We start from the raw sequence: 25,351 nt of genomic DNA, 5'->3' as shown, positions 1-25,351 counted from the left end.
TTCTATATTCCTACACTTGTACATATATATAATATATATATAGTTTTGTGTTTGTATACATTTGTATACATCAGTGACTATGTTTTCCTTGTCCATATTGACAGCATTTTCTTACAAAGACCTGGCCAGCTCTTAAAAGTTGCAATTTCCCAGAAGAGGTGTACTTGGCAGCATTCGCTTGTTCCTGTTGAGCTGCCCTCTTCATGGCATCCCTCTGGCCCCTGCTCTTTTGTGATGGGCTGTGAGACGACTGGTCCCAAAATGTCAACTTTCCCCCATAGAATGGGTTAGTGGCTGAGGTCTTGCAGCAGATTATTAAGTTTGAGGTTTGGGAGGCGATAGTATCTTGTTCCTGGCAGCAGAAACAAGCTCTCTGGAATGAAGTGTGGGTTAATGCTATATAGGATGCCTCTCCCAAAGCAGCTGACCACAGCACAACACTAGACTGGATGGGGTCCTGTGGTACTAGAGAAAGTTGTCAGAGCTGGATTGGCAGAGATATCAAAGATGTGCTAACAGGAAATGATTGGGCTGGCCTTAGTGTGCTAGGGTGAGCTGAATGAGAATGAGGCCTTACAGATTAAGGTTCAGTGGACTGGCATGAAGCCAGGGAGAGGGCTTTCTAGAAACAGGTCTTGCTCAAGGCTTTTCGAGGGTTGGGAAATGCAAAGGTACTAAACTGACCTTCCCAGGTTGGAGCAGGTCATGCTAGGACAAAGATATTCACTACTTTTGAGCACTGCTCTCTGCTGTTTAAGCCTTACTTGGGGTTTTGTCAGGGCCCTGACCCTCATGTGGCATATCCAGCAGTGCTGGACCAGGTGCTGGACCTGGCCTAGAATCTTTGTGACTAGTGAAGGTTCATAGACCCCTGAAAGAGGAAATGCCAGTTTTCTTCTCACTCTTCTTCCCCACTGGGTAAAAGACCTGCACAGACTTCAGCATGTGCATGCCAAGGTGGTCTCGGGGCTTCTTGAAGCTGTTGTGGCTGAGCTTAGGTGGATCCCTTTTCCTCTTGGTCATAGGAATGGTGGAGTTCTCTTCTGTTTTGACTCTGTTCCTTGACTGCTTGCACTCTTCTGCTCTCTTGGAGTTGTTCTGTGGCCCACTTGGTCTTTCTCGCCCCTGTCCTCTAGCTCTGCTGTGCCTTCTGGAGGTTTCTTTGAGAGCTTTACCCTCCAGGTACATTGTGATGTTGGCAGTAGCTGGCTCACTTGCTCCAGCACCTCCTACAGCTCCCTCTCCACCGACTGGGACCTGGTGCTGGATTCTAGCCTGAAGACCTCCATCAAGCAGCTTGGTGGCTTTAAGGTCATTCATTCTTCCTCACCTGGCCAGAGGGGCAACTGAGGACTCTTTAGTTTTCATGGGCTTGGGCATGGTCTATTTCTGAGCGCATGTTGAAGAGTTGTAAGATCCCATCTTGTTCTTTATGTCCCCTACCTCTCCCAGACACGGACTTCTACCTTAGACTCCCAGTATCAGTGAGGCGAAGAACCTGCAGCATGTGACAGTGTGCTGAGGGGAGAAATGATGGGACTTGGTTTTCTTTAGTGCCTTCATAAGCATCCCGAGGCATTGGCAGCCCAGATTTCACCTCATGCATGTTTCCATTCTCTTTATTCCAGTTCTGGAGCTGGAGGCAAGGCCAGGACTTCTGAAGGCCTGTGGATGGGGACTGTTAATAGTATGTGCCCATTGACAGGTTGTGTCTTCATCTGGTACACCTGGGAGGAGATGTTGGCGAGTTCTGAACTCTGCAGCAGACAGGAGTATCTGGCCTGAAGGTGGCAATTACTGGGATGCCTCCATTTTCACATCTCAGAAAAAGTCAATGAAGAAGTCAGTGCCTGGTCAGTGAGATGCTTCCCTGCCCCACTTCTTATAGCACCACAACAGTCAGCCCCTATAGCATTGGGAGGGCATTCCCATGAGCTGTGCTTGAGCAGCACAGTAGCACCTCTGTTGGCAGACAGGTGGTGGCTGCTCTGTTTTTGGTGGCCACGCCATGCAATGTTTTCTCAGATACTTTTGTGTTCTTTTGTGTTTGTGTAGTGTGGGGAGCATAGCCTTCATGGTTAGGTTACAGAATTTTCTCGATATCTGCTTTTCACTTGCCTTCCCCTTTGTATTTGAAATAGTCCCTCTCATTTCCTAGAAAGTTTACTACTAAGCAGGTTGTCTGAACCACAATTTCCAAGAACTTACCTGCCACTGCCAACTTCTATCAGTTTAAGCATTACTCAGAAAGTCTGCAGCTCTGACTTTTTATGTGATTTTAAGCATCCAAACACAGGTAGCTCCTGAAGGCAAGCTTTTCAACAACTGAGGCTTTTCTCCAGCCTCACGTTTCATAGATTTTTTTTATAAGTGATATGAACACTGATTTAAGAAATTGAAATATTTGGGCTTGGGTATGACTCAGTAGTAGAAAACATGTCTATATGATCTTAGGCCCTTGCCTACCTCTGAAGTACCTCTTGAAGAGCAAATGAAACAAAAAGATGAGCAGCTTTAGCCAACTTAGCAATGGTACTTGGACTGCACCAGATCTCCTTGTAAAATTTTAAGTGTAAGAAAATGTCGGGACAGGTGCTGGGAATCTGGGAGTACTTCTTCCAGGAGAGATTTGAAGTTACTACCTTGCTTTGGAGAAAGACTTCAACTCTTGGAAAATTCAATGTTAACTAAAACTTCTATACTGAGATCAATAGATGAGGAAGGACTGGATTCCAGTGTGTTCGTGCATAGAACTGATTATCTTGGGTAATTAGTTACATATATTTCTGTTCTGTGCTCCACGGATATAATTTAATTCAGGATGGATACCTCTCACAGTGACCTTTCAGTCTTTCTCATGGTAGAGACAGAATGTAGCGATGGAAAGCCAGACCTGGACCTAACCCGTCAAGACTCATTCTACCCCTGTGTCCATTACCGAAAGTTAGACTTCAGTCTCCTTAGAGTGCTGATCCCAATCCTTCCTTCCAGGCTCTCTATACTCACTGGGAAGACTGGTGTCTGGCATAGCTTGAGCAGATGTGGAATAGGAGAAGTCAGATGTGGAGAGTGACATTTGGACATTCTTTGGCTGAATCACCATCGCCATCTCTGGTTAGGGAGCAGAGGCCTGACTCACAGGGTAGGGGACAGAGCTAAAGACCTGCAGGCACTGGCACTATCTGAGTTCTCCAGGTATTAGAGGGCCCAGGCTGTTGTGCGCATAGTAATAAATCTGGTACCCTCTTGGTAAGTGCCCTTGATTTGGCACCCGTGGTGGTGTGAAACTGGATGACAGTGTTTCATAGAAAGGGGCTATGGTAGAATAATCTAATATTTCATTACACAGGGATGTCACAGGCAGGGAGGGAAATTCAGAGTCCTTGTTAATGATAGTTACATTGAATTCCAGAAGTGTGTTTTCTCCTGTCTGTGCTGCTTGTGAGATCCCACTTGAGAGTACCTGGATAGGAGAGTGCTGAGATGGAGTTCTATCCCTAGTCAGTCAGCATTGTTGGCTGCATGGCTGTTCTAGCATGTGGAATAAGGTGGGCACTCAGTGAGCATCAGGAGAGGAGAACTTGTGACTGATGGCAGGAGCCATGATGACCTCTCAACTGGGATGGAGACCCTGGTGAAGTTTCACACCCTTCTTGCTGTGTGCATGGAGTTTCTCAACACAGGCCTGGAGAGCTGCATACACTTTCTATTCCAAAGAAAGGCGTGCTTTGGAAGTTCTCTATAGGGTGGAAGAGGACAGTAGGAAAATGGTGACGTTGATGCTTTCTAGGTTCCTGTGAGGATCAGTGTTATCTCCAGTTTGTACTGGCTAGTTTTTTTTAATACTGATATTCATTCTCTCTCTCTCTGTGTCTGTCTGTCTCTGTCTGTCTGTCTTTCTCTCGCTCTCTCGCTCTCTCCCTCTCTCCCTCTTTCCGCCTCTCCCTTTCTCCCTCTCTCCCTCTCTCTCTCATATCCCAATTGTAAGGTTTCAGAATGATTCTTGGTACAAAATAGTATGACATTCGTTTGATGAGCTGTCTGTTCTTTCACTGTTGGCGTTGAATTCCTAGTTGATGTGATTCAACTGTTGCTCCAATCTGGGCACAGCTCTTCTTCTTCCTGCTTTGTTTTGCTTTTATAATGTGTTCTACAGGAGCAATGTTTACAGGTAGGAGAGCCTTAGATAGCTTCTCATGCCTAAGACTTTGCCCAGTCTTGTGCAGATCTTACTCTATGTAAAGACTCATGGTCTCTACTAGATCAGGCTGGCCTTGAAATCAGAAAGCTCAGCCTGCCTCTGCCTCTGCCTCTGGAATACTTGTATCATACAAAGTCCTAGCACCACAAAGGTTTGTCTATATTACATGCTTCTTTTAAATAATTATGCATGTGGGATTTTTGTATATGAATACTCTATTTACCAAATTACTTCTCTCCCCTTCAGATTCCTCCTAGGCCCCTCTCACTCCTTCTGTATTCCATAGTCTCTTAATCATTTTAGTATAACTCTTAAATACTATATGTATGTGATTTTATAAATACTATCTGCTAGAAATTTTCATGGTGCTTGCATGTGGCTTGTAAATGCAAAATTTGGTTTGCAAACCTCTTAGACCTTTGATCACTGAATCAGACAGATTCTTCCTCTTTTTCTGTTAATTGTCAGTAACTCCTGAAGAGGAGAAGCCTTGTACGGATTCTTCAGCCTGTGTCAGTTAGTGCTGTACAGAGAACCATTGGCTGTGGCGGTTGTTGCTCCAGCTGATAATATCCACAACCAATGCATAGAAGAATCAGGGAGCTCTCCCCAAGAAGGGCAGGTAGATCCCAGGAGCCAGGGACCACATTTGGATGGTGTCCTGTATATATGACAGGAAACTTGCATCAAGACTAATCTCAAGAGTGAAATTGCTTAAACAGGGCTTGGGAAATGACAATGCCCTGAGCCGTTAAATTGGAAATTGGTGGTTCTCTTCAAGTTTCAGTCTCAAGCTACCTGTGTATTCCTGTAGGATCATCTTGACAGTTTTTTTTGTTGTTGTTTATATTGAATTTTTTACAGTCATTTATTTGCATTTCAAATGTTATCCCCTTTCCTTGTTTCCTGTCCATAAACTCCCTATCCCATGCCCTCCCCCTTCTTCTATGAGGGGGTTCCCCACCCATCCACACACCCCTTCCTGCCTCCCTGCCCTGACATTCCCCTACACTGGGGCATCGAGCCTTGGCATGACCAAGGGTTTCTCCCATTGGTGCCCAACAAGGCCATTCTCTGCTACATATGCAGCTGGAGCCATGGGTCTGTCCATGTGTACTCTGTGGATGGTGGTTTAGTCCCTGGGAGCTCTGGTTGGTTGGTATTGTTGTTCTTATGGGGTTGTAAACCCTTTCAGCTCTTTCAGTCCTTTCTCTAACTCCTCCACTGGGGACCCCATTCTCAGTTCAATGATTGACTTCTAGCATCTGCCTCTGTATTTGTCATGTTCTGGCATAGCCTCTCAGGAAACAGCTATATCAGGCTCCTGTCTGCATGCACTTCTTGGCATCAGCAATATTGTTTGGCCTTGGTGGCTGTATATATATGGGCTGGATCTCTAGGTGGGGCAGGCTCTGGATGGCCCTTGACAGTTTTGACTTCTTTTATTTTTTACTTTTCTAGCCCCTCATCTATATACATTGGATTTTACCTCTCCCAGTTCCCATGGGTCTGTCTTTCATCTAGCGGCCTAATTCTTTCACTACAGTAACTGCTTTCTCAGTATCCAATCCTCTCTTAGTCTTTCCCACATTTGTTTGCCTCTTAAGACTCAACAGTTCAGAGCCCAGAGCATAGTGACACATATATGTTGAGAATTAAGAAGTCATTGTGGTGGATGTTTTATTTGATGAGTATGGAATCTCCTTCTGCATCTCTTTTGATTAGTTTTGGTTCAAAATCTACTTTATTAGATATAGAATGCTACTCCAACTTGTTTTATCGATCCCATTTTCCTGTAATATCTTCTTCTAGCCCTTTATTCTGAGGTAATGTCTATCTTTATTGCTGAGGTGTGTTTCTTACACACAACGATATGATTAATCCTGTTTATGCATCCACTCTGTTAGCCTGTGTCTTTTTATTGGGGAAGTGAGATGACTGGTGTTTAGTGTTATTAATGACCACTGAGTGTTAGTTCCCATTATTTTGTTGGTGGTGACAGTACCCCTCATCTCTCTGTCTCTCTCACTGTGTGTGTGTGTGTGTGTGTGTGTGTGTGTGTGTGTGTGTGTGTGTGTGTGTACATTTCTCTTTCGGTTTTGCTGGTGTGGCATTATCTATTTCTTGTCTTATCTTGGATGTAGTTACCCTCCTGGGGTCCCAGTTTCCTTCTAATATCCTCTTTAGGGCTGGAATAGTGTTAAAATATTGTTTACATTTGCTTTTCTTACAGAATATCTTGTTTTCTCAATTTAAGGTGACTAAAAGTTTTGCTTGGTAAGTAATCTGAGCTGTCATTTGTGATCTCTTAGAGAGTGTAAAATATCCGCCATGCCCTTCTGGCTTTTAAAGTCTCTGTTGAGTAATCTGGCATAATACTAATACTAATAGATTTGCCTTTATGTTACTTGGCCTTTATCCATTGTGGCTTTTAATATTCTCTCATTGTTCTCCACATGTAGTGTTTTGACTATTATGTGGTGACAGGATTTCCTTTCTTCCTTCCTTCCTTCCTTTCTTTCTTCCTTCCTTCCTTTCTTTCTTTCTTTCTTTCTTTCTCTCTTCTTTCTTTCTTTCTTTCTCTCTTTCTTTCTTTGGTCTACTCTATTTGGTGTTCTGAATGCTACTTGTAAGTTTATTGACATATTTTATAGGTTATGGAAATTTTCTTTTATGATTAGACCTCTAAAGGCAAGGTCAGCACCAGTAGATGAATTGATTAGGAATATATCTGATATAGGATCTTACACTTATGATGATGCTACTCCAATAGGAAAAGTAATTTTTAAAGTTCTAAGAAACTAAAAATGTCAAATGTTTTAATTTTGGTAAGCAATGTTGTTTGAAATGGAATTATAGGCAAGTCATTTCTAGAAGCTGTTTTATTTTAGAAACAATCCAAGAAGAATGTCCCAGACTCCTGAATTATGCAGCAGGTATGGCAAAGGCTGGCATTGAATGAAGGAACACAGATCAACAAAGGACAGATCCTTTGCCCTTGTGAAATGCTCTGTGTGTTTCTCCCACAGGCCCCAATATAAAATTTGATTAAATCATTCCCTATCATCATCAGAGAAAGTCATATATGGCTACTATAGCCATGAATATATAAGGGAATGCTTTGTTTCAGTAACAGAAAACATTTATCAACATTCTGCCAATCTTCGAAACAAACTAGAAAATAAAGAATGCTTCTGAGAAAAGGATTAAAAGGTATTATCAGGAGCAGTCACAGACCATTCAGGTTGTATATTTGCAGTACACAACAGCTGTTGGTTTTTTCAAAGTTACCAACCACCCTTTTTTTAAAATAGTTAACTGACAAACCTGTGTGGGAGGAACAATGGTCTTTGACATCAGAAGAATTACAGGCAGTAGGATAGCTGGTACAGAATCAGCTAAATGCTCAACATATTAAAGCACTAACCAGTTTTTGGAATTTTCCTTTATTTTTCATTAAAAATAAATTTGGAAAATGGGAATTGTTAGCAGATTTAAGAGCCATCAATAAGGTGAGTCATCCAATAGACTTCTTACAGAATTCCCTTGCCTTCCTTATTACCTAAGGGATGGTATATTAGAGTGATTGGTTTAAAAGACTGCTTTTTACTATGCTTTTACAAGTAAGGGATAAAGAAAAATTTGCTTTCGTCTTGACTACTTTTAATAATGCACAGCCTGTTAAAATATATCCCTGGAAAGTTCTTCCACCAGGAATCCTAAATAGTTCCACACTGTGTCAATATTTTGTAAAGCAGCTATTAGAAATAATTTGTAAGCAGTTTCCTCAATCTAAAATCTATCATTATATAGATGACATCTTACTGTCTCATTCAGATGAAGATACTCTAGGACAGTGTTTGATAAAGTCAAGAGAGTTTGCTGCTTCTGGGGATTACCGATTGTTCCTCAACGAGTAGGATGAAGAGATTCTACCAGTTGTCTGTGATGTAAGATATGTTTAGAGAAAATTGGACCACAGAAAGTACAAATTAGGAGAGATTTATTACAAATATTTAAAGATTTTTAAAACTTGCTGGAAGATATTAGTTGGTTATGCCCACAATTGGGTTAACTATTTAAGGCCTAAGTAATTTATTTCAAACATTACAAGGTGGTGATAACTTATTTACTCCAAGAACATTATTAGCTAAGGTTGAGAGAGAATTGCTCTGGTAGAAAAGAAATTACAGGATGCACATATGAACTATTTGGATCTGAAGCTGGATCGTATTTTGGCTAATTCCCCTGTACTCATTCTCACAGAGGAATTCACAGAAATAAGATAATATCTAAGAGTGGATATTTTAGCACACAATCAGAGTAAAAAATTACAGATGTACATAGAAAAGTTTCAGAATTGATTCTGAAAGAAAAAAAATGAGACTTTGTCAGTTAGCAGGAATAGACCCAGAAGGAATTGTGGTCACTTTTGCTAATACTGACATTGCCTCATCATGGGCAGAAATGAACATTATCAAAGAACTTGCAGTAATTTGTGCGGAGAGATGAACAACAAATATCCCCAAAGCAAGAGACTTAAATTTGCAAAAAGAACTCATTGAATTCTCCCCCATGTAGTGAAAGGACACTAATTTTGGAGTCCCTACATTTTATACTGATGCAAATAAATTAGGAAAGGTGAGTTATGTAGTAAAAAAATAAGCAAAGTGGATTAGAGCCCTTATGATTTAGTTCTAAACTCCGGCTTGTATGCAATTCTTATGTAATAATTAGATTTTTCTGGAATCTCTCCTTTTTGCCTCTTCCATCTCTTGAATTCTTTCTTTATCATTTTTTGTTTATTCACTTTATATACTGATTGCATCCCCCTTCCTCAAAGTATCCCCCCCACACGGCCATTCCCCCCAGCCTTTCCTCTTCTACATCTTTGAGAATGGTGAGGGTCCCTCCTGGTATCAAACCACTCTGGCACTTCAAGTCACTGCAGGACTAAGTACATCCTTTCCAACTGAGGCCAGCCAGAGCAGCCCAGTTTGGAGGACAGGATCCATAGGCAGGCAACAGTGTGAAGGTAAGCCCCCAGTCTAGTTGTTGGAAAACGCACATTACGACCAAACTACATGTCTGCTGCATATGTGTGGGTTGGGAGCAGGGTGGGTCCAAATATTGTATGTTCTTTTGTTGGTGGTTCAGTCTCTGGGAAACCAAGGGTCCAGATTGACTCTTTTGTTCTTTTTGTGGAATCCCTATCTCCCGTAGGTTCCTCAGTTCTTCCTCTAACTCTTCCACAACACTTCCTAAGCGCCAACTAATGTTGGGCTGCGTGTCTCTCCATCTGTTCAGTCAGCTGCTGGGTGGAGTCTCTCAGAAGACAGTTATGCTAGACTCCTGTCTGTAAGCACAATGGAGTATCATTACTCGTATCCATGAGTGGTCCTACCCATGGGATGAAGCTCATGTTGAGCCAGTCATTGTTAAACCTTTCTCTCAGTGTCTTCTCATACATCTGTGTCCCTGCACTTTTTGTAGGCAAGACAAACTTGGGTCAATTTGTGGGTGAATTGGTGTCCTTATCCCTCCACCGGGAGTCGTGTTTGGCTACAGAATATGGCCACTTCATGCTCTCTATCCCCCACTGCTAAGAGTCTAAGCTAGAGTCACCCTTATAGATTCACTTGATCTTGCCCCACCCCAGGTCTTCTGTACACCCAAGAGATGTCCCATACTCTCAATTTCCATTCAGTCTCTAGGCCCTCTTTCCCTGTCTCTCCTTAAATCTGATCCTTCTTGTTTGACTCCCCATCCCCTCTCCCATATAGTTTCTGCCCTCCAGCCTACTCATGATGTTAGTTTTCTTTCGCATGCTCCCTTGAGCCCACCTGTTATTTAGCTTCTTTGGATCCGTGGATTGTAGCATGCGTTTCCGTACTTTATGGCTAATTCCCACTTAGAAGTGAGCATATACCATGCATGTATTTGGGTCTGGGTTACCTCAGCCAGGATATTTTCTTCCTCCTTACATTTGCCCTTGTTTTTAATACCCGAGTAGTATTCCGTTGTATAAATGAACCACATTTTTTTTTATCCATTCTTCTGTTGAGGGGCATCTGGGTTAGTTCCAGTTTCTGGCTATTAACAAGTAAAGCTGCTATGAACATAACTGAACATGTATCCTCTTAACATAGTTACCCACCCTCAGTACGCATTAAGAGTTGTTTCACATATTGAAAGTGCTGAATTCATGCCTGTTGATTCAGAATTTACTTCACTATTTATTCAACTATAGCAAATAGAAATCATCTATTGTATAGAACACATATCAGATCCCATGCACCTCTAACGGGCTCTCCTGTACAAGATAATGATGACATCTATCAGCTATTAACAGGATAAGAAATACCATGTTAACATCAAAGGTTTTTCTACTAATTAGTAACAAGCCAAGGAAACTGTAAGAACATTCTCTACTTGTTCTTTGTATAGCCAAACTCCATTATGTGAATGAAGTAACCTGAAAAGTACCCAAAATAATGAAATTTGTCAAATGTATGTGTTCCTTCTTAAAGAGGTTGGAAAATTATATGCACCTTACTATAGAGTCACATTTAGGATTTCAATGGGAAACTGCTTTACATCTTGAAAAGGCTTATTCTGTAATTACATATTTACTAGCAGTTATAGGTATTATGGAATATCTGTATAAATTAAGACTGGCAATGCTCCAGCATATGTCTCTAGTAAAGTGAAATGCTTTTTGCATATTATAACATAAAGGATATTATAGGTATACCACAAAATTCTATTGGACAAGCAGTTATAAAAAGATATAATCACACTTTAAAAGTTACGCTTAATAAACAGAGAGGGGTAATAAAGAACCCCACAGAGATAGATTACACTGCACATTATTAACTTAAATTAATAAATGTTAATGATAAAGGAACAAGAGCTTCAGACAGACTTTGGAGAGTATGAAAAAGCCTGTATGTTTTAAAGATATCTTGATTTCAGAATGGAAATTAGGATATGGTTTATGTTGCAGAAATTTTATCTTTGTTTCCACAGGATACAAAAAGTTGTGAATATCATCAAGATTGATAAAGTTTAGATTGAAACGGGAGAGACCTCCTGAATAAGGAGAGGTGAGAGTTAATCAGAAAGCTTGGTCATTTCATCCAAACTAACTCATATAAAGACCAGCAAATGACTTTCATTTGATCAGTCATGAAAATATGAAAATAATAATACATTTCAATGAAAATTTACCGAAGGAACACTTGCCTTACTGACATGAAATGAAAAATGGGTTTTCCTTTTTTATTGGTTATTTTATTTATTCACATTTCAAACATTATCTCCCTTCTTGGTTTCTTCTCCACGAACCCCCTGCTTTTACATGGGAGCTCCCCCACCCATCCACTGACTCCAGCCTTATCCCCCTACTATTCCCTTACCTCGGGGCATCAAGTATCTACAGAACCAAGGGTTTTGCCTCCCACTGATGCCAGACAAGGCAGTCTTCTGCTACATAAGCACCTGGAGCCATGAACCCATACATGTATACTCTTTGGTTGGTGAATTAGACCCTGGGAGCTCTGGAGGTTTCTGGTTGGTTATTGTTGTTCTTCCTATGGTGTTGGAAGTCCTTTTAGATCCTTCAGTTCTTCCCCATTGTAGTTCTTGTGCCCAGTCTGACATTTGGCTGCCAGCACTGCATCTGTATTAGTCGTGCTCTGACAAAGCCTCTTAGGATTCTATTAGAAAGTGCTTCTTGGCATTAGCAATAGTGTCAGGGTTTGGTGTCTGCAGATGGGATGGATCTCTAGGTTGGGCAGTCTCTGGATAGCCTTTCCTTCTGTCTCTGCTCCACTCTTTATTTCTGCATTTCCTTTAGATAGGAAAAAATTTGTGCTAATATTTTTGACATGGGTGGGTGGCCTAATCCCTCAACTGGGGGCCATGCCTAACCTCTGGATATGGTCTCTACAAGTTTTCTCTTCCTTTTGTTGTGAATTTCAACTAATGTCATCCCTGTTGGGTCCTGGGAGACTCTTGCTTTCCTGGCATCTGGGACTTTCTGGTGGCTACCACATCCACCACTGCTACATACCTCCTTACAATTTCCTGAGCCTCTGTACTTCTCCCTGTCTCCTCCCACACCTGATCCTGTGTACCTTTTCCCTCCCCCTCCCACTGTCCCAGAACCCTCTCTCCCTTTACTTCCCATTATCATTTTGGTACCTCTTCTAAGTAGGACTAAAGCACACACTATTTGGTCTTTCTTCTTCTTCTTGAGCTTCATATGGTCTGTAGTTGTATCATGGATATTCTGAGCTTTTTTCCTAATATCACACTTATCAGCGCATATAAACCATGTGTGTTCTTTTGTAACTGGGATACCTCACTCAGGATGATATTCTCTAGCTCCATCCATTTGCCTATAAATTTCATGTAGTCATTGCTTTTAATAGCTGACTAGTATTCCGTTGTGCAAATGTACTACATTTCCTGTATCCATTCCTCTGTTGAGGGACATCTGGGTTCTTTCCAGCTTATGGTGATTATAAATAAGGCTGCTATGAACATAGTGGAGCATGTGTCCTTATTATATGTTGGAACATCTTCTGGGTATATGCCCAGGAGTGCTATAGCTGGGTCCTCAGGTAGTACTATGTTTAATTTTCTGAGGAACTGCCAGACTGATTTCCAGAGTGGTTGTACCAACTAGCAAACCCAGCAGCAATCCACATCCTTGCCAGCATCTGCTGTCACCTGAGTTTTTGATCTTAGCCATTCTGACTGGTATGAAGTGGAATCCCAGGGTCATTTTGATTTGCATTTCCCTAATGACTAAGGATGTTTAACATTTCTTTAGGTGTTTCTTGGTCATTTGAGATTACTCAGTTGAGAATTCTATGTTTAGCTCTGTATCCCATTTTTAATATGGTTATTTGGTTGTCTGGGGTCTAACTTTTTGAGTTCTCTCTCTATATATATATTGCATATTGGCCCTCTATCAGATGTAGAGTTGGTAAAGATCTTTTCCCAATCTATAGGTTGCCATTTTATCCTATTGACAGTGTCCTTTGTCTTACAGAAGCTTTGCGATTTTATGAGGTCCCATTTGTTGATTCTTGATCTTAAAACATAAGCCATTGGTGTTCTGTTGAGGAAAATTTCCCCTGTGTTCATGTGTTCAAGGACCTTCCCCACCTTATCTTCTATTAGTTTGAGTGTATCTGGTTTTATGTGGAGGTCCTTGATCCACTTGGACTTGAGCTTTGTACAAGGAGATAAGAATGGATGGATTTGCATTATTCTACATGCTGACCTCCAGGTGAACCAGCACAATTTTTTTTTAAAATGCTGTCTTTTTTCCACTGGATGGTGACCATAGATATGTGGGTTTAATTCTGGGTCTTCAATTCAATCACATTGATCTACCTACTTGTCTGTGTACTGATACCATACAGTATTTATTACTATTGCTCTGTAGTACAGCTTGAGGTAAGAGATAGTGATTCCCCGGGAAGTTTTCTAATTGTTAAGAATAGTTTTTACTATCCTGGGCTTTTTTGTTATTCCAGATGAATTTGAGAATTGCTCTTTCTATCTCTGTGAAGAATTAAGTTGGAATTTTGTTGGGGATTGTAAAATTGATTTGTAAATTGCTTTTGGTAAGATAGCCATTTTTACTATGTTAATCTTGAAAATCCGTGAGCATGGAAGACCATTCCATCTTCTGAGATCTTTTTCAATTTCTTCAGAGACGTGAAGTTCTGGTTTTCTTAAACCACAGGTTTAATTTCATGATAGAATGTTAAATGATAGATTGCCGTATGGACCACACCATCTTCAATATTTGCTTTTGGATTTTCTTCTTAAATGAAAAGGATATTTTTTGTTGATTAGTATTAAAACCTGACTTGAGGAATTTAAAATGTTTCAAGTAAACTCAAAGGTATACTATCATTCAGATTTAAATCTCTGAGAGTTGGAATGATTTAGAGCCAAGATAAAATATTTGAGTAGAGTGGTTTTAGCCCATGCCTTTAATCCCAGAAGGTCTTTTTTTTTTTTTTTTAACAAATTGGAGTTGCTCCAAAGAACCTTTCTAAATAGGTCTGCTCCCACCCCACTCCTATCCCTGTGTCCTTTCCCACTACTTCTGGCGGGTAGTGGGCTACAAGTGAGGTTAAAACATTTAAGAACCATCGTTAAAAATAAGCATTTTTTTACAGTCTGTCTCCAAGAAGAAGTAAATAAAAGAGTTGTTGGGAATACAACTCAGTCAGACAGCCACTGCCTACTATGGACAAAGCCCTTGATTCAATATTCAGTACCACAATGCATTTTGAAAAAATTGCCCTTGATATTCACTAGATTTTGTTAATTTTCAATTGTGCTTGAGTACCTCACATTGAGGTTGACCTTACTAAACCTTGTGTATAAGGTGGGACCAATATTTAGTGCTAGATTCTTATATGTATGACCTCATTCTATTCTCGTATCCATCTAATGACGTTGGCACCAATGCTTCCACTTCATTCTGAGATAAGAAAACTGAAGTTCAAAAAGGTTAAGTAATGTGTCAGGATAATACTCAAGGCTATTTGATTATAATTTTATGTTTTCTTCATACCGTTCCTCCTTTCAATGTTTTATTCAGAGAAGTTAAACAGAGAAATTACAAATTTCTGGAGACTTGAAGAGAAAATGGAAAGAGAAATTAGTAATTACTTCACTCTTTCTGCAGGAACTCTTCAGTCTACTCTGCGGTAGGAGAAAGCATCAAAAGTTGTCATGGTGAATTTTTAATAATCCATGATATTAGGTTAGAATCTAATGGTACGGAAAAGGACATGGTAGAGAAAGGACAGCCATCTAGATGCTGTTTATTCAAACATCAGTCTCAGCTAAGTTGAGTGGAATTGGGAAAATATTGTTTGTTAATATGTCAAAGAAAACTGCTGGCTAATGTACAGAAACGGGCAGTGTTGTGACTGAGAAAACAAAGGGGTTAGGGCCTTAAGAGTTTTTTCTTTGTTTCTGTTTGTTTGTTTTTTGTTTTGTTTCTTTTCTTTTCTTTTTTGATTTATACACTCCTAAGTTTCCTGCCCAGGAGTCCTGAGACTATGAATGTGTGACTGAGTGACAGTGATAGATTGAGCAATTGTCATAGCTGGAGTTAGATGAGAAATGTTTATCTGTGAGATGGTAGGAGGTAATGCATATCCAAGTGCCGATAAATATTCTTAAATATAAATTATTTTATTAATGGCATCTGTTGTAATTTTGAATAGAATTATTTTTGGTAAGTGTTGATAGTGATTTCTTTTAAAAATAGACTATTGATTATCTGTTCCTCTTAATTTTGACAAACACTCTTGTTAAGATATCATGGTTCTAATTGAAGCACACCCTCTTAAAATTTATTTTAGTATGTATAGATATACATGTATGTTAGTGCATATGCATATATATGGGCCACTGTGCATCTGTTCATCCATTTCTGTCTCTGTCTCTGTGTGTGTGTGTGTGTGTCTGTGTCTGTGTGTCTGTGTGTATTTCAACATTAGAAGTGGGAGTGGTAGGAGATAATAGTGTGGCAAGTATCATAAACCATATAGTACATGAAACTCTAAAGTTTATTTTTTTTATTTTTTCCCATCTTTATTAACTTGATTATTTCTTATTTACATTTTGATTGTTATTCCCCTTCCTGGTTTCTGGACCTACATCCCTCTAACCCCTCTCCCTCCCCTTCTGTATGGGTGTTCCCCTCCCCATTCTCCCTAAATTACCACCCTCCCCCGAAAAAATCACGTTCACTGGGGGTTCAGTCTTGGCAGGACCAAGGGCTCCCCCTTCCACTGGTGCTCTTACGAAGCTATTCCTTGCTACCTATGAGGTTGGAGCCCAGGGTCAGTCCATGTATAGTCGTTGGGTAGTGGCTTAGTCCTGGATGCTCTGGTTGCTTGGCATTGTTGTTCATATGGGGTCTCAAGCACCTTCAAGCTCTTCCAGTCCTTTCTAAGATTCCTTCAACGGGGGTGCAGTTCTCAGTTCAGTGGTTTGCTGCTGGCATTCGCCTATGTATTTGCTGTATTCTGGCTGTGTCTCTCAGGAGAGATCTACATCCGGTTCCTGTCGGTCTGCACTTCTTTCCTTCATCCATGTTGTCTAATTGGGTGGCTGTATATGTATGGGCCACATGTGGGGCAGGCTCTGAATGGGTGTTGCTTCTGCCTCTGTTCTAAACATTGCCTCACTATTCCCTGCCAAGGGTATTCTTGTTCCCGTTTTAAAGAAGGAGTGAAGCGTTTGCATTTTGGTCATCCTTCTTGAATTTCATGTGTTCTGTGCATCTAGGGTAATTTGAGCATTTGGGCTAATATCCACGTATCAGTGAGTACATACCATGTATGTTTTTCGGTGATTGGGTTACCTCACTCAGGTTGATATTTTCCAGTTCCATCCATTTGTCTATGAATTTCATAAAGTCATTGTTTTTGATAGCTGAGTAATATTCCATTGTGTAGATGTTCCACATTTTCTGGATCCATTCTTCTGTTGAAGGGCATCTGGGTTCTTATAAATAAGGCTGCTATGAACATAGTGGAGCATGTGTCTTTGTTATATGTTGGAGCATCTTTTGGGTATATTCCCAAGAGAGGTATAGCTGGGTCCTCAGGTAGTTCAATGTTCAATTTTCTGAGGAACCTCCAGACTGATTTCCAGAATGGTTGTACCAGTTTGCAATTCTACCAACAATGGAGGAGTGTTCCTCTTTCTCCATATCCTCGCCAGCATCTGCTGTCACATGAGTTTTTGATCTTAGCCATTCTGACTGGTGTGAGGTGGAATCTTAGGGTTGTTTTGATTTGCATTTCCCTTATGACTAAAGATGTTGAACATTTCTTTAGGTGTTTCTCAGCCATTCGGCATTCCTCAGCTGGGAATTATTTGTTTACCTCTGAACCCCATCTTTTAATAGGGTTATTTGTCTCCCTGCGGTCTAACTTCTTGAGTTCTTTGTATATTTTGGATATAAGCCCTCTATCAGTTATAGGATTGGTAAAGATCTTTTACCAAGATGTTGATTGTCGTTTTACCCAACAACAGTGTCCTTTGCCTTACAGAAGCTTTGCAGTTTTATGAGATGCCATTTGTCGATTCTTGATCTTAGAGCATAAGCCATTGTTGTTTTGTTCAGGAAATTTTCTCCAGTGCCCATGTGTTCGAGATGCTTCCCCACCTTTTCTTCTATTCGTTTTAGTGTATCTGGTTTGATGTGGAGGTCCTTGATTCACTTGGACTTAAGCTTTGTTCAGGGTGATAAGCATGGATTGATCTGCATTCTTCTATATTTTGACCTCCAGTTGAACCAGCACCATTTGCTGAAAATGCTATCTTTTTTTCCATTGGATTGTTTTGGCTCTTTTGTCAAAAATCAAGTGACCATATGTGTGTGGGTTCATTTCTGGGTCTTCAATTCTATTCCACTGGTCTATCTGTCTGTCTCTGTACCAATACCGTGCAGCTTTTATCACTATTGCTCTGTAATACTGCTTGAGTTGAGGGGTAGCGATCCCCCCGGAAGTCCTTTTATTGTTGAGGATAGTTTTAAGTATCATGGGTCTTTTGTTATTCCAGATGAATTTGGAAATTGTTCTGTCTAACTCTCTGAAGAGTTGGATTGGTATTTTGATGGGGATTGCATTGAATCTGTAGATCGCTTTTGGTAAAATGGCCATTTTTACTATATTAATCTTGCCAATCCATGAGCATGGGAGATCTTTCCATCTTCTGAGATCCTCTTCAGTTTTTTTCTTCAGAGGATTGAAGTTCTCATCGTACAGATATTTCACTTGCTTATTTAAAGTCACACCAAGGTATTTTATATTATTTGGGACTATTATAGAGGGTGTCGTTTTCCTAATTTCTTTCTCAGCTTGTTTCTCTGTTGTGTAGAAGAAGGCTACTGATTTATTTGAGTTAATTTTATGTCCAGCCACTTTGCTGAAGTGTTTATCAGGTTTAGTAGTTCTCTGGTGGAACTTTTGGAGTCAATTAAATAAACTATCATATCATCTGCAAATAGTGATATTTTGGCTTCTTCTTTTCCAATCTGAATCCCTTTGATCTCCTTTTGTTGTCTGATTGCTCTGGCTAGAACTTCAAGAACTATATTGAATAAGTAGGGAGAGAGTGGGCAGCCATGTCTAGTCCCTGATTTTAGTGGGATTGCTTCAAGTTTCTCTCCATTTAGTTTGATATTAGTTACTGGTTTGCTGTATATGACTTTTACTATGTTTAGGTATAGTCCTTGAATTCTCGGAAGTTTACTATTAAACAAGTTGTTTTGTCCTTAATTTCCAATAATTTGCCCAACTCTGTCAACTTGTTTCAGTTTATTGCATTACTCAGATGCACCCAGAGTCCTGGCTTTTTAGGGTGTTTAAGTCTCTTTAATTTAGGACTTGTGATAGTGTGGCCTGGACAAAGCTGGCAGTGTTGGACAAAAAGGGACTATGGCATTAGGATCTAAACCTTTTTCCTAGTGTGCTGTCACAAATAGGGAGTAGAATACAGTGTCCTGGCAAAGGATAGATAGTCACAGTGATATCCCAAAGTACAGGCATCTTCCTGTCATCTGTGCTTTCTGTGAGATCCCACTAGAGATAATTTGGTTAGAACAGTGACAAGGTGGTGATCTGGTTCTCATCAGTCATTACCTTAAGCATGGCTATGCCAGCATGTGAGTTAAGGTATCCCCCTGCCATGAGCAGCTGAAGAGAAGTGTTGGACATTGCTGGTAGAAGCCATGCTATAGTCACAGCTAGGGTGGAAACACTGCAGAAGTTGCATACCCTTCCTACTGAGAATGTGGAATTGCTTAGCACAAGCAGTGAGGGCTACAGAACACTTTCTGTCTGAAAGGTTAAAAGGGGCAGGCTACAAACTGTCAAAAGATCTTCAGTAACCCTTCTTTTAACAGAGGCCTAATACCCAAAATGTATAAATAATTCAAGAAGGTAGACAAGTTCAAACCAAATAATCTATTTAAAAGTCAAGCACGGAGCTAAACAGGATTGTCAATAGAGCAATCTCTACTGGACAAGAAACAATAAAATGTTCAACACCCATGGTTATCAGGGAAATGAAATCAACACTATTCTGAGATGCCACCTCATTGGAAGGGCTAAGATAAAAAAACAAAAAAAAAAATAAACCTCAAGCAACGGAACATGCTGATGAGGATGTGGAACAAGGACAACACTCTTCTCCATTGCTGGTGGGAGTGCAAACTTGTGTAACCACTCTGGAAATCAACTTGGTGGTTTCTCTGAAAATCAGGAATAGTTCTACTTCAAGAGCCAGCTATATACCATGTACCCAAAGATGCTCCACCATGCCACCAGGACATGTGATCCACTATGTTTATAGAAGCTCCATTTGTCATAGCCAGAAATTGGAAATCACACAAATACTCCTTCCTCGTCTCAACCTCCCAAGTGCTGGGACTCGCAGGCCTGGCATCACACTGAGCTCCATCTCAGCTGTTTTGTGCGATAGCTACAATATCTCTTTATTGTTATCTTTATCTATTATCCAGATCCAGGATGGTCAATGATAGGACAGCCACAGACCTGGAGAGTAAAGCTCTTTCCCCTCGAAAGCTAGGAGGAAAGGGTACTTCTAAGAGAAAATGTCACAGGCCTGAATTGCAGCTAAATAGGCAGTTGAGGCAGGAGGATCAAAGGTTCAATGTCCAAGCAAGAGAGTGGTTTAAGGAAAGTTGGATCTGCTTAGCAACATCATGTCCCCAAGGGAAAGATGTATTTATTCATAATACTGCAAATAATTCTCAGAGATGGAAGCCTTCATTCTCTATGGCATTAATGAGATGAAGGAAACCAGGGAGCAAGGATGGCATTTGGGCAAGAGAGGAGAAAGTTTGTGTAAGAGAGTCCTACACCTTTCTCCATAGCTCTCTGCTGTAATACCTCACTTCTGTGTAAGGACCCCCTTCACTTAATAATGTTAATCTCTGTTCAACTAGAGGGCTGTCCATGGGCTCCTATACAGCAGGCATCTGTGGTCAGAGGACAGATCCAGCCTTGCCGCCCCATTGGTATTTGCTACTTCTCTAGGCAGTATCCAGCAGCATCTGCTGCCTGAGGACTTTCCCTCTCACAGTAAAACAACACTGGGACTACTCATCTTGCATTAACTCTGGGGAATAATCCTTTAAATCACATTCTGGTCTTGTTTGAGGCACTCCTTTGTACAAAATGTGTTCCTACACAACAGGAGTAGCTTTTTGGGGCAGCAGCCAGGCTACATCAAGTTTAATTGCTTAACTAAAAGAAAATTCCTAAGTACTTTTTTTTCCCTTTTTTTCTTTATTAACTTGAGTATTTCTTACTTACATTTCGAATGTTGTTCATTTTCCCGGTTTCCGGGCCAACATCCTCCTAACCCCTCCCCCTCCCCTTCTTTATGGGTGTTCCCCTCCCCATCCTCCCCCCATTACCACCCTCCCCCCAACAATCATGTTCAATGGTGGTTCAGTCTTAGCAGGACCAAGGGCTTCCCCTTCCACTGGTACTCTTACTAGGCTATTCCTTGCTACCTGTGAGGTTAGAGTCCAGGGTCAGTCCATGTATAGTCTTTGGGTAGTGGCTTAGTCCCTGGAAGCTCTGGTTGCTTGGCATTGTTGTTCATATGGGGTCTCAAGCCCCTTTGAGCTCTTCCAGTCCTTTCTCTGATTCCTTCAACGGGGGTCTCATTCTCAGTTCAGTGGTTTGCTGCTGGCATTCGCCTCTGTATTTGCTGTATTCTGGCTGTGTCTCTCAGAAGAGATCTACATCCGGTTCCTGTTGGCCTGCACTTCTTTGCTTCATCCATCTTGTCTAATTGGGTGGCTGTATATGTATGGGCCACATGTGGGGCAGGCTCTGAATGGGTGTTCCGTCTGCCTCTGTTTTAATCTTTGCCTCCCTATTCCCTGCCAAGGGTATTCATGTTCCCCTTTTAAAGAAGGAGTGAAGCATTCACATTTTGATCATCTGTCTTGAGTTTCATATGTTCTGTGCATCTAGGGTAATTCAAGCATTTGGGCTAATAGCCACTTATCAATGAATGCATACCATGTGTGTTTTTCTGTGATTGAATTCCTAAGTACTTTATTTTTTGTTTTTATTTATATATTTTTACTTTGCCATACAACTTTCAGGCACTCTCATATACAGGGGTATATGCTTAAAAGATAGCAATGATAAGAAACAGATGTAGGAGAGGGACTATTTTTAAAGAGGAAGGGGACCAGTGGGATGAATGTGGAGGGCTACTAAGTATAATGGTGACAATATAATCAAAGGGTATTGTCTTAAGATTGTTGGTTTGGTTGTCTGTTTATTTGGTTGTTTGGTTGTTTGGTTGTTTGGTTGGGTTTTGCCACTCTGAAACACCATGATCGAACACCAATTTGGAGAGTAATGGTTTATTTGGCTTACATTTCCAGTTCTTAGTCTATCATTGGAGGAAGTCGGGACAGGAACTTAAGCAGGGCTGAATCCTGGCGGTCGGAGCTGAGAGCATAGGCTTAGAGAGGTGTGGTTTCCTGGCTTGATGCTCCTGGGCTGCCCAGCCCATCTTATTATATAACACAGGACTATTATCCCAAGGATGACACCACACAAATGAGCTGCTCCCCCCTCCACTGATCATTAATTGAGAAAATAGAACAAGGATCTCATGGAGGCATTTTCTCAAGTGATGTTTCTTTTTCTGTGATGACTCTAGCTTGTTTCAAGTTGACACACAAAACCAGTACAGGCATTATATACACTTAGGAAAATATTGGAATGAGACCCATTATTTTACACAGTTAGTAAATGCCAATAAAGAGTTGAAAAATAAACAAAGAAAGCATATGTTAGGAGCAGACAAACACAAAACAACTGTTCAATCACACAAAGATCAGTGATGGGGAGGAAGCCTCAGTTGGCCACTCTGGCAGCTGTGGTGGCACTGTTTGAATCTTGGTGATTTTAGGTTAGATTAACTGCCCGTGACTTTGATATACAGTGGTAGCTATGAAAAGTGAAGCTGGTCACTTGGTACTTATTAAAAGATATTATTCCTGTCTTAGTCAGAGTTTCTATTCTTGTATAAACATCATGACCAAGAAGCAAGTTAGGGAGGAAAGGGTTTATTCAGCTTACACTTCCACATTGCTGTTCATCACCAAAGGAAGTCAGCACTGGAACTTAAGCAGGTCAGGAAGCAGGAGCTGATGCAGAGGCCATGGAGAGATGTTAACATACTGGCTCACTTCCCCTGGCTTGCTCAGCTTGCTCTCTTATAGAAATCAAGACTACCAGCCAAAGGATGGTACCATCCAAAATGGACTGGGCCCTCCTACCCTCTTGATCACTAGTTGAGAAAATGCCTTATACCTGGAGGCATTTCCTCAACTGAGGCTCCCTTCTCTGTAATAATTCCAACTTGTGTCAAGTTGACACACAAAACCAGTCAGAAGTCGGTAATAAGAGTGGTTCTAGAGGATCAGAAGTATAAGAATGAATCTTTTAAGAACATGGAGTTAGTTTAATAATTCACCAGTGCCTTGAACTACTGAAACCTCTCGAGATACTCTCTCCTGGAAGCTCAGAGAATATTGAAGCCCTGTGGTTGAAACTATAATTCAAACTTAAAGAGCCTACTGCCTTTGATGATCTCGATGAATTAGGTGATTCAGTGTACAACACTTTCTATAAGTTGTGGAAAAAATCAGAAACTGAAACAAGAAACTGGCTTGTTGCTCTTAGGATCTCTGGAAAAATTGATGAAGGAAAAGGACGAGCTGTATGGTAAAATTGAATGACTTCAGATGCAAGTAAACAATCTAAAGACTTCTAAATAGCCCTGAAAGAGAATTTTCTGTCCAGCAGCTATAGAGCTGGAGTTGCCGAAAATCAAACTGAAGCCCTCATTATAAGGTTGGCCTCAGAGGGTGTCAACAATTAAAGTAAGGGCATTAATTAGCAAAGAATGTGATCCTATAACTTGGGATGGGGAATGTGTGGGAGGACTCTGTTGAAGCTGAGAATGTGGAATCTTCAGATTCTCAAAGATTTACCCCACCTGAGGAAGTAGTGCCCTCGGCCACACCCCTTGAAATAAGGTCTTTTTCACATGAGTAAATGAATCCCTCAGAGTCTGATAAACCAGCTGAAGAAAATGCCAGACAAGACAATACTGATGTTTCTCAAGACCCGACAATAGTTTCTTCTAGACCCATAACCAGACTGAAAGCAAAAGAGGCCTGTAGAGGGGAGGTAGAAAGTGTAGTCCATGAGGAGATGCACTACACTACTAAGAAGCTTAATGAGCTTGCTAATTCATTCAAGCTGAAGTCTGGGGAATATGTGTGGGAATGGATTTTAACGGTGTGGGATAATGGTAGAAGGAACAGAAAACTAGATCAGACTGAGTTAATTGGCATGGGCCCTCTGAGTGGAGATTCTAGGTTTAATATGGAAGCTCGCACTGTTAAAAATGGTGTCAGAAGTTTATTGGAATGGTTGACAGAAGCGTTTATCGAAACATGGCCTACTGAAAAGGAGTTGGAGATGCCAAGTGATAACTTGGCTTAGTGTTGACTAAGGGATTGTAAGGCTCAGGGGAGCTGCAACGCTAGAGTAAATATATTGTGTAAAACCCAATCCTCCACAGTGGGAAGGCCCAGAAGATATGCCCTTCACAAATCCTATAAGACGCAAACTGGTGAGAGGGGCAGCAGCACATTTTGCCCCTTTCCTTGTACCAGACATTAAGTTTGGAGATGCTGCTGCTAAATTAGATGAATTAAATGAAGTGGGATTAATTGGGCCCTGAGGTAACAAGGACCAGGTGGCAGCATTTAATCACCAGAGACAAGGTGATCATAGTTATTATAATGGACATCATAGACCAAACAATGTTTACAATGACATACCTCCTAATGGTCAGCACAAGAGAGGCGAAATTTATAATGGCATGACTCGTTCAGACCTTTGGTACTAACTAATCAGTCATGGTATTTCCAGGCATGAAATAGATAGATTGGAAGCCTACTGCATATCTGTTTGATCTGTATAAGCAAAAAAGTTCTCAAACAAATTAAAGAAAGGTTAGTTTAGATCGTGGCAAAAGGCATTCTCAGTCAGTGAATTTCCAGACTTGAACCAGTTTGCAGATCCAGAACTCCTTGAATGAAGGTGTGGCCATGTTCCCTTGAGGAAGGATCTTGATAAGACACCTAAAAGTTTTGCTGTTAGGATTTCTCCAGTTCTTCCCCCAGAGAAACCTATGGCCTTTTACAAGGTAACTATACACTGGGGGAAAGGAAATAATCAGAATTTCTGGGGTCTATTGGCTACTGGTTCTGAATTGACTGTGATACCAGGAGATTCCAAGAAACATTGTGGCCCTCCAATTTAAGTACGGGCTTATGGAAGACATGTGAAAAATGGAGTTTTGTTTTTGTTTTTGTTTTATTTTTAAATTTTTTTATTACTCATTAATTTTTTATTTTTACACTCAGGATTTTTTACCCTTCCCAGTCCACTCTCCTACTCTTCCGCATCCCCTACCTCCTCTCCCCCACTCCCACCCCTATCTCCACTAGTAATGTCCCAACTCCACTCACCCCACCAGACCTCTAAATTCCCTGTGGTCTCCAGTCTCTTGAGGGTTAGATGCATCTTCTCTGACTGAACCTAGACCTGGGAGTCCTCTGCTGTATATGCGCTGGGGGCCCCATATCAGCTGGTGTGTGCTGCCTGATTGGTGATCCAGTGTCTGAGAGAGCTCAGGAGTCCAAGTCAATTGAGACTGCTGGTCCTCTTACAAGGTCACCCTCCTCAGCTTCCTCTAGCTTTTCCCCTAATTTAATCACAAGGGTCAGAAGTTTCTGTTCATTCGTTGGGTGCACATATCTTCATCTGACTCTTTCAGGTGCTCGTTGGGTCTTTCGGAAGGCAGTTGTGATAGGTCCCTTTTTGTGAGCACACTATAGCGTCAGTAATGTGTCAGGCCTTGGGGCCCCTTCTTGAGCTGTTTCTGCTTTTGGGCCTGTCCCTGGACCTTCTTTTCCTCAGGCTCTTCTCCGTCTGCATTCCTGCAGTTTTTTCA

At 41.0% G+C, this 25,351-nt stretch overlaps 1 pseudogene; it reads right to left on the bottom strand.

Annotated features, from left to right (window-relative positions):
* Positions 1–478: 478 nt before the first annotated feature.
* C1h2orf78-ps1 (similar to human chromosome 2 open reading frame 78, pseudogene 1) lies at positions 479–20,243 on the bottom strand (annotated as a pseudogene).
* Between the last annotated feature and the right edge of the window lie 5,108 nt (positions 20,244–25,351).

The sequence above is a fragment of the Rattus norvegicus genome, chromosome 1 (genome assembly GCF_021556685.1).
Source record: "Rattus norvegicus strain SHRSP/BbbUtx chromosome 1, alternate assembly SHRSP_T2T, whole genome shotgun sequence".
Taxonomy (NCBI): Eukaryota; Metazoa; Chordata; class Mammalia; order Rodentia; family Muridae; genus Rattus; species Rattus norvegicus.
This window is presented reverse-complemented; position numbering and strand designations above follow the sequence as displayed.